The sequence below is a fragment of the Thunnus maccoyii genome, chromosome 7, assembly GCF_910596095.1.
Source record: "Thunnus maccoyii chromosome 7, fThuMac1.1, whole genome shotgun sequence".
NCBI classification, from domain to species: Eukaryota; Metazoa; Chordata; class Actinopteri; order Scombriformes; family Scombridae; genus Thunnus; species Thunnus maccoyii.
Window position 1 is genome coordinate 34682902 of NC_056539.1, and position 8235 is coordinate 34691136.

The window sequence follows — 8235 nt, forward strand, 5'->3', positions numbered from 1 at the left end:
TGGTCCCTGATGGTTCATGATGGTTCCTGATGGTTCCTGATGGTACTTGATCGTTTCTTCACATCTCATCAGAACATTTCTGTATAATTAAAGAAATTCAAGAGGTTTTATGTCACATGAGCAGCAACACAGCAGATGGAAACACTGAAGGCAGTGAAATTTGGCTCCTTTGAGCTTCAGCTCCAGTTACAGTGTATAATAACATGACATGAACTGCAGTAAACATCTCCTTTATTAGAGTCTGTTATGAACTTTTAGCATCTTTGCAGAAATTTTCATCTGCTTGTTGAATCACTGAATTTTCAGTGAGTGAACTGTCCCTTTAACAGTCAGAGAGTCACAGCTTTGGCTTCAGCTTGCTAACATGTAATGTGTTTACTTTATGTAAACCAGTATTTAATATGATCTCTGTCGGTCTGCTGCGTCTTCAGTTGTAATGTTCTGCACACAGAACCTTTGTGTTGATGTTTGTTTGTGTTGAATGATCTGCTGGATTGTGAGCTGGATGTAGATATCTACAGTTTCTCACGGTGTGCTTTTATTAAAGATATTTATTTCCTCACTCTTGTCCCGGAGCTTATTGGATAATCGTTTCCTGGGAATTTCCAGAGTTTCAGACGACTTGGCTTTCCCTTTCACTTCATGTCAGAACCTGTTTTTACTGGAAGTCTTTTGGGACTTCTCAGCTGGTAACCATGGTGACACTCAGTCTACTGTTTAAACCACCCGCACTAAAACACATTAACCCAGAACAGACTCTGTTTGTTTTTCAGGGTTTCTAGCGGCTCTGATAGAAATCCTCTTCACTCATTAAGGCTGCTGTAAGAAGAAGCTTCACACATCAGCAGATCTTCCTGCTGCAGATTAAATCAAACGTGTTGAGCTGCAGGAGAGACGAGTCTGTAAAGATTCCTGACAGTAAAACAATCCTTAAAAAGAAACTGAATGTGAGATAAACTGTAGCTGTAAAGATTGACCTGAGGGTGGCGCTAGAGGGAAGAGTCTTAAATCTAAAGGGTTCGTCCTCTGAGGAGCAGGACGGAGATCACGGATCATCATTTTATAGTTTTAAAATTTTAAATCTTCCAACCTCTGAAAGGTTTTCAGATGATTCAGTCTGAGAAGAAAAATCAACTCGGAGACCTGCAGCTTTAAACAGTTTGAGAAACACTTTAGTGTCAGAATTCAGTTCCAGCACCTTTAATGTTCAGTTAACATGTTTACATTCATAAAGCTCACTGAAAAACATCATACAGGAAATTAGGGCAAACAACTAATATTTTGTCATTAACTTTAACACAATATTTTAAAAATAATTTCAAGATAACTCAACCTAAAAGTTTCTATTTCAGTACACTTTCAGAACTCATATTGAAGTTCTGACTTTAAATGATGAGTTGAGTGAATGAAGTGCTGACGGTTCACTCGTTAAACTGATTTATTACAAATTAAATTAAATTAAGATTCTAAAGAAACGTTACGACATATCAGCAGATTTCCCAGCATGCATTGTTTGAGAGTCCAAACTCTCCAAAGATCTTTTTTTGTTTGTTTGTAATTTTAAGAAAACAAACATGATGGAAACTTGTTGTGTCTTTAATACACATTAAAATGAGTCATGAATGTTTCTTTTCATAACAACAAAAACAAGCAAACCGTGATGAAGGTCAGTGTTGAATTTATTCCCAAATACACACACACACATATATATATATATATATATATATATATAAACACTGGTATGATAATAATAATAATAATAATAATAATAATAATAATAATAATAATAATAATAATAATAATAATAATAATATAATAATCTCAGTGAGCCTGGTGGTTTTCTCTGCAGCAGCAGCTGATCTGGAAAAACTGACTCTTCAAATTAATAAAATGTAAATGAAAACCAAATTTAATCTGAATTAGATTCACAGTTTCAAACAGAGCAGTTCAGTAAATCCACCAATCAAAGTCTGGCTTTATACAACATGTGATATGTAGTCGAGATGTTAGAAGAACTTTTTGTATTTGTTGATTAAAGCAGAACTTTCACTCATATGAAACAACAAATTACACTTTACGGAGCTGAAATAATAGGAATCTTATAAACAACTGAACTACTGAGTTGAAACATAAATATCACTGAAATATTTCACTCCGTCTATATTTGTGTGGGTTGAATCTTCTTTAAAAAAACACCAGGAAGTTACTTCAGAAGGTGCAATTTCTTGAATTCAGGTGGAAAAACCAAACGTCCAAAATTTAAAGAAAAAAACAAACAATATTCAAGTAAACATTGAAGTCAGACGAAAAAGATCATGTTGTTCATATAAGAACCAGATCAACATTATCTCAACATTAATAGTGTAAATTTCATTTTCTTATAAGAATTAAAGTTATTAACCTCCGTACGTGCAGTACGCCTTCAGAAAGTGAATTTAATCAAAGTTCAACTAAACTAACCTGAATGTTTAAACCATCAGGTGACTTTAATGACATTATAAGGCAACAAAACAGGAAGTGTCATTTTATTCTGAATAATGTCAAAAAATGTTTCAGACGAAAACAGAGAAGTTTGTGTTTGTCTGTAAAAACAGGCCACGGTGGTGAAACTGGTCCAGAAGCGCTGATCCACAGTCACTTCACACCTCCCGTCCAAAGCCTCGTTTCCATGACGACCAGCCGAGGAACCAATGAGCTTTGTGTCGAAGACAAAAAACACCAGAACATTTAATTCATTCGCTCAGCTTGCTGAAACAGCTCTGAGGCTGAGAGGGAGCCAGGAATTAGACTGATCCCGCTGGGTCACACTGAAAACCACCAGAATCAGAGTTTCTATATTCGACCGTTTCCTGCTTTATGAAGGGAAACCTCAACGCTCCAACCAGGAGCTTCATGTTGATCCAAACTGTAGAAGGAGAGAACTGAGACTCTCTAATGTTGTTTATGAGAAACATGAAGAAGATTTTTATGTCCAGAACCAAAATATACCTGAAATATCTTTTCCCACTTCACTGATTTCTCTGGTTTGACCTTCATCTCAGCCTGCAAATCCTCCAGATCTGTAGTTTGATCATGTGACCTCAGATCAGCAGTAACCTGAATCCCGAACCGTCACACATCACTGTTAAACACTAATGATGTTTGAAGGTGTGACAGCGCTGTGGTTGAAGTTAGCGTTGGGTTCAAATGATCACTTTGTTAAAGGGAAACTTCAGTATTTTTCGACCTGGACCTTATTTTCTCGTCAGTCTGTGTTGAGACTCAATAACAAACAAACCGCATCAAGCTAAAGGTAAAGAAACATGTTTTATTTCTCTGTTTGGTTCTTTCCATAATGTTGTCAGACACTTATAATAATAATCTGAACTCAGTGGCATTATTGATTACATTGCAGCCTGTTTCTCTGCACTCTCTCTCTCAATACTGGACCAGTTTCAAAAACTGTCTCCATTAGACACAAAATGATGGGAAAATTGGGTCCAGGTTGAAAAATACTGAAGTTTCCCTTAAAGGTTAGAGAAACATGTGGTGTGAGTTAAATTTACTACTTCCTTAAAGTTGGCAACAATAATAACCACAGGGTTAAAGGACAAGTTCAACCAACAGTCAGGAGTCCAAATGAACATGAAAGCAGTGTTTCTTGCTGTAATCATTCCTCCTGTTCATACTGACCATTAGAAGATCCCTTCATAATGACCTTACAATGGAAGTGATGGAGGACAAAATCCACAGTCCTCCTTCTGTGCAAAAATGTATTTCAAAGTTTATCTGAAGCTAATATGAAGCTTCAGCGTCCAAATGAGTCAAATCAAGTAGATATCTTTCAACGTTACAGTCTTTTTAGTGCCAAAGTTCCTCTTTTTGTTACTATACTTCCACCTGCAGCTCAACAGGGAAACACTGTCCGAGGAAACACAAAGAGGGAATTTGATGCTAAAAAGACTGTAAATGTGTCAGATATCCACTTGATATGACTAACTCAGACTGCTGAAGCTGAATAGAAGCTTCACACAGACTTTTAAATGAGTCGTATGTATGTGACGTTTTGGTACCGACTCAGAATGTCGACCAGCAGGTTTGTTTCCTTCTTTTAATAAACTTTTGCAGCATTTCAGCTTCTTGTTTATTTTAGGATTAAATGTACTTGATAGGCTGAAAAAATACTTTTTAGGCTAAAATACGGCGACAAGAACAAAACTGAAAACACAACATTTCACAAATGAATTTGTTTTGTTGTGTTTTGCACCTCAGGACCACCGTACAAAATGTGTCAGATATCCACTTGATATGACTAACTCAGACTGCTGAAGCTGAATAGAAGCTTCACACAGACTTTTAAATGACTGTGTGGACACACTGTGGATTTTGGCCTCCATCACTTCCATTGAAAGCACATTTGAAGGATCTTTTAATATCCAGTATGAACAGGAGGAATGATTACAGACACCTGACTGCTGGTTTAACACACTGGAAACACTGGGAACACTGGGAAACTCCTTCAAGGTTAGGGGATGAATGTAGTAATGCTTCTTATAAAAACTTTCTGAACTCATGATTGGAAACAGGAAATGAATGGCGGTCTCCTGTGGCGGCTGATTAAAAGTCTCGATCCAGCTTCCTCCTCTGCATGAGGAAACCTGCCCACATATACGGCAGGTCTGGAAGTCTGAGTCAAGATACTTCTATGGTCATTTGTTTTGAATGTAATACTATAGTTTTAATTACAAATGATAATATCAGTTTAACAGTTTAAGTGAAAAGTTGAATCTTTGAAAAATGTCCATGAATTTCAGAATATCGTAGTATTTTGTTTGTGCCCCTTTTGCTTTAATGACATCATGTACTGGAGCTGCATGGACCTGGCTCTGTCCCAGTCTGGCTCTCTGTCACTCCACCAGTCCACCAGTTCCCCCTCCGGTCTTTGTTGAACTAGACTGACTGGCAGTTGACCAGTTTGTTTTCACACTAGTTGTGAAATGTGACTTTGACACCTGGTTAGACGTATAAGATGCAGCAGCAGCTTCATTCCAGATGTTCTGATCCACTGACAGCTGTCACTCGTCAACAACACCTATAAAAAAAACAAGTCTGTTAACATTTGTTTCTTTACATTTGAATCATTTACATTCACAGCCTCCATGTGAGAAGAACTGCATCATCATGAAGTTGTAAATTAGAGTTTGCAGGTTAAAGTGTTCTTGTGTATTTAAGTTTATTCATGTGTATTCTTAGACGGGTTTATTGGATATATAAGAGTCCTGAGTTTTCCCTCCACACCTGTCCTGCTCCCTGTGTCTCCACCAGCCAATCAGCTCCCAGCCAGCCTGTTCCTTGTTGTTTCATTAGTTCAGTTTGTATTTAAGCCCTGGTTCCATCCTTTATTCCTCTCTGTATAGTTCTGGTTCTGGTTCGCTCTGTTCTGCCAGCTTTACTTTGGCGGAATAAAGAAGTTATTCTTCAGCTTTGCTCTGCCTGCGTTCAGGTTCACCTGCTCTGCTCCATTTAACAGACTCAAACCCGCTGAGCCGTGATGTCCCAGCAGGATCTGACAATGTTCCTCAGAGCTTCCTGTGATGTCACGGAGCGCTCGGCTTTCTCAGTCTTCACGCTGCCATAAATGTTCAGTATGGTTGAGGTCAGGTGACTGTGGAGGGAAGTCCAGGACAGTCAGGACTCCTCGGTCTTCTCTGGTCTTCAGTCGTTATTGCAGAGCTTTGAGGTGTTTGGGGTCGTTGTCCTGCTGCAGGATGAATCCTTCCAGCATGAAGATGCAAACCAGACGGTCCAGCATGTCTCTGAAGAACGGAGCACTGCTTCTCCCCCGTCAGGGGGGTCAGTTCACTGCAGGTGTCCAACTGCAGAGTAGTCAACCCCCCCCAGACCTGAATATTCCCTCCAGCATGTCTGAACCTTTAGTCCGACCATGATGTGAAGCTGAGAAAGCTGCTCTTTGCTTAGAAAAACAGTTTAACTTCTGACGTCATGTTTCCCGCCATCACAACGCTGCTTAGTGATCAACGACCTGCTGAAACTAGTGATTGAGACCATAAACTCGTTAGGAAACAGTTTACTGAGGTAATTAATCCAGTGAGCAGTAGGATCATTTTCTCATAGACTTCTATACAATCAGACTTCTTTGTGCAGTCAGTGGAGTCGCCCCCTGCTGGCCGTTAGACAGAATGCAGGTTTAAGGCACTTCTGCATTAGCTTCACTTTTCAGACCCAGAACTACCCGCTTGTAGGGGGCACTACAGGACTCTGAAGTTTAAAGGTCATATGAAGTATTTTCTTCCAGAACCAGTGAGCTTGTTCAGAGACATACTGGAGTTGTTAGTTTGTGCCGATTCAGCTGGAACGTCTGATAAATGAGCCTCTCGCTGCTCCATCTGGTGTTTTTCAGCCATGTGGCATTCAGTGTCCTGCCGGGCCTCCATGACCTCTGACCTCTGTGTGTGATTGTGCAAGAAGTGACTCTGCTTCTGCTGTGTCGTGTCATTTTAATCGCTGCTCTACTGGAATTTCCTGCCTGAAAGAGGACAAGATGGAACTCTTTGTTTTCCTGACCTGAGGAGTCTCTTTTAGAAATTAAGCATTTTTACAGATTCATCTTTAACCTTTGACCTCTGCTGCAGTGTCCTCACAGTTCAAACTCACAAACCTTTATTTAAATTCCAGATCTCAAGGGGTCAGCTGATCTCAGATCTGTCAAACTGGCTGTTTGTTTGAAATGAAGCAGACATGAACGCTATTTATTCTGATGAAACACTTCAAACATGAAAACATCACATGAGGTCAACAGATTCATTAAAGGACCAGTTCAGTGTTTCCATCATGTCTATAACCAGCAGTCAGGTGTCTGTAATCATTCCTCCTGTTCATACTGGATATTAAAAGATCCTTCAAATGTGTTTTCAATGGAAGTGATGGAGGATAAAATCCACAGTGTGTCCACACAGTCATTTAAAAGTCTGTGTGAAGCTTCTATTCAGCTTCAGCAGTCTGAGTTCGTCATATCAAGTGGATATCTGACACATTTACAGTCTTTTTGTGTTTCCTCGGACAGTGTTTCCCTGTTGAGCTGCAGGTGGAAGTATAGTAACAAAAAGAGGAACTTTGGCACTAAAAAGACTGTAACGTTGAAAGATATCTACTTGATTTGACTCATTTGGACGCTGAAGCTTCATATTAGCTTCAGACTGTGGATTTTGTCCTCCATCACTTCCATTGTAAGGTCATTATGAAGGGATCTTCTAATGGTCAGTATGAACAGGAGGAATGATTACAGCAAGAAACACAGCTTTAATGTTCATTTAACTGACTGTTGGTTTAACGACACACTTAGAAAATGTGAACTCGTCCTTTAAGTGACATTCAACTCTGAGTGACTTCAGATTGTCTTCATGTAGACGGGGTCTGAGCTGTAACAAACTCTCCTGAACACTTTGTCTTCTTACTGTAACATGAACACAGTGTTTCTGCTGTTTATCTCAAGTTCATCCTGATGAAACATTAAAGTGACGTCACTGCGAAAACGTTTGTGTTTTGTTGTTTGATAAACCTTCAAACTCGTTAATATGTTTCTTCTATTTTTTCTCCTTCAAACTTTATTGAGACCATGTGACACACAGAACCAGACGTTTCATCATATCAGGATCATTGTAGTATAAAAGCTCAAATATACAGTAATTATATCAAACTATGAGTTCTTTTAAAACATAAAATGTAAATAAAGAAGACCTCAGTTACAATAAAAAGGTAAAAATGTTTGTGTGAGCATCACTAATGTCACAGCTGGTTAAGGAGGGGCTGATGATTATATTTTGTATTAATAATCTTCATCTGAAAAGTAACTGAAGCTGTCAACTAAATGTAGTGGAGTGTAAGTATAAAGTAGCATCACATGGAAATACTCAAGTAAAGTTCAGGACGTTAATGTTCTGACCTCAGCTGACTGCAGTTCCTCTAACGGCCACTAGGAGCTGCTGTGAGGAAACTGTGTCAAAGTGAGCAAAGAGAACAGTTCAGCTCTCAACAGATCTCCTGAGCTTCTTCAGCGAGGAAAGGTCGGGATGTTTCCCTCCATCAGATCTGCAGCTCACAGCGACGACCTTCATCCCGTCATGTCAACTTCCTGTCTGTGATCTGATCATCAGTTCAGTTCGATTTCAAGTCAGTTTTATTTATAAAGCACCAAATCCCAACAGAAGTTATCTCAGGTCTGTTTCCACATAGAGC